Source organism: Propithecus coquereli, unplaced genomic scaffold (genome assembly GCF_000956105.1).
Source record: "Propithecus coquereli isolate 6110/MARCELLA unplaced genomic scaffold, Pcoq_1.0 Scaffold426, whole genome shotgun sequence".
Taxonomy (NCBI): Eukaryota; Metazoa; Chordata; class Mammalia; order Primates; family Indriidae; genus Propithecus; species Propithecus coquereli.
The window spans coordinates 49,907-52,281 of NW_012150019.1; positions in this window are offsets into that span (position 1 = coordinate 49,907).

A 2,375-nucleotide genomic window follows, 5' to 3' on the forward strand; every position below is an offset into this window, starting at 1 on the left:
GCAATTTTGGAGGTGATAGAAATGTTCTAAAACTGTATCATGGTGGTAGTTGCACAAATCTGTTAATTTACTAAAATAATTGAATTTTACACAGTCAGCGAATTTTGTGGTATGTATATTATGCCTTAATAAACCTATTAAAATCATTCTTTTTTTAAAAAAACTAAGACTTTCTAAGCAAGACAGAAAATCCAGAAGACACAGAGAAAAAAATTGAATCAAATTATAAATTTCTTTGCATGGAGAAAATAAAATTAAAAGAAATTTGTGAAGCCCAAGAAAACTTTGGAACATACAAAATTTCCTTATTATGTAAAATTGTCCAAAAATCAATCAATAAATTTAAAAAAAGCCCAACAGAAAACTGGGCAAAGGATATAGGCTATTTACAGAAGAGAATATCCCAATAATCAATAAATATGAAATATTTGCTTAAACTCACTGATAATCAGAAAAACGCAAATTCAATAGCAATGTGATGAACTATTTCTCCCCCTGAAATCAGCAAATATAATTGTTTTTAAATCAAGGATTTAGAAGATTCTATGGAAATAGATTCTCTCATATACTGTTATCAAGACTGTAAATTATCACAACCTCTATGGAAAACAGTATGGAGATTCCTCAAAGAACTAAAACTAGACCTAACATTTGATCCAGCAATCCCACTACTGGATATTTACCCAAAAGAATAAAAGTCATTTTATGAAAAAAGACACCTGCACTCGAATGTTTACTGCAGCACAATTCACAATTGCAAAGATGTGGAATCAACCCAAGTGCCCATCAATTCACTAGTGGGTTAACAAAATGTGGTATATGTATACTATGGAATACTACTCAGCCACGAAGAAAGACGAATTAAGGCCTTTTGCAACAATTTGGATGGAACTGGAGACCATTATCCTAAATGAAGTATCTAAAGAATGAAAAAACAAACACCACATGTACTCATTATTAAATTAGAAATAACACATGTGTGCACAGAGGGAAGTAAAACTCAGTGGAAATCAAGCAGGGGGAAGGGGGGAGAAGAGGATGAGCAAACACCTACCTAATGGGTACAATGAATACTATTTGGGTGATGGGCACACTTATAATCCTGATTTAAGCACAACAAAAGTGATCCATGTAACCAAAAACATTTTTAACCCTGTAATATTTTGAAATAAAAAAAGGACGTAACAAAAAATAAAATAAAATAAAAAAAGATTGTGAATGGACGGTGGTTTGATACATGTATTAACATTCAAAAAGAGCATGTTACATGCTTGATGACAACAAAAATCCACTTCTAGATATCTATCTTAGAGAAACAATCCTTCATGTGATCAAGGAGACATAAAATTTACTGTTTATTGCACCAGAGTTTGGAATAACGAAAACATTTCCAAATTCTAAAAGAAAAACTGATAAACTTGTCTTGATTATAAAAATTCTGTACATCAGAAAACTGTAAAATATGTGAAGTGATAACGTATTGCAAGATGACATTTGAGTATTGTGCATGGCAATATGGGCATATATTGCTATACCTCTTGGGTAGTTTAAATAATGCAGTACTTCCACTGTAGGTGTTTATACTGTAGATACATTCTCACATATATGTCCAAGATGATGTATAAAAACTGTAATAGAAGAGAAAAGAAATATTCTGAATTTTTAGATAGAGGAAATGTGAATTGTGGTATAGTCATACAAAGGAATAATATATAGTGCTTCAAATGAATGAAGCATGGACTGGAAAAAATTATAAATCACAATGCCAGTTAGTATGTAGAAAGTCACAAGAACCATTACTGTCGCTATAAAAACAAAGTATAAACTAAACTAAATGGAAAAAAAATATAAAAGAATCTTATTTTTAAAGACTTCAAAGAACCATAGATGCAAAGAAGTCTACACATCCCAAATTCCAGAGATGGACAAATTCTGCTTAGGTGAGCAGGGACACTCTTATCTCTTGGGTCATCTGCTGAATTTCAACATGGTGGAAGATCAGGCGGGGCACAGAAAGAAGATTGTGATGGGGTAAGGAGAAACCAGCAAAGTTTTAAATAGTCCTGTGGGCTTGTGTGATGGATTGAAATCTACAGAAGTCCCCAATAGAATGTATTTCTAATTTCCCCTGGCAGCTGATTCTCCTTCCAAAACTTTTGCTGAGTGGTGGTCGTGTGGGAACGTGGGAGGGAGGTAGAGGGCAGAAAAACATCTCTATAGGTTTGTGCAAAGATCAACAAGGAAATCCAGTCACAAACAATACTTTCACTCATCTTGACTTAATCAGCATTTATAATTGACATATATATTGACATCCAATAACTACAGAATATATATTTCTTTAAATTGCACAAAGAATATCCATGAAATAGAAC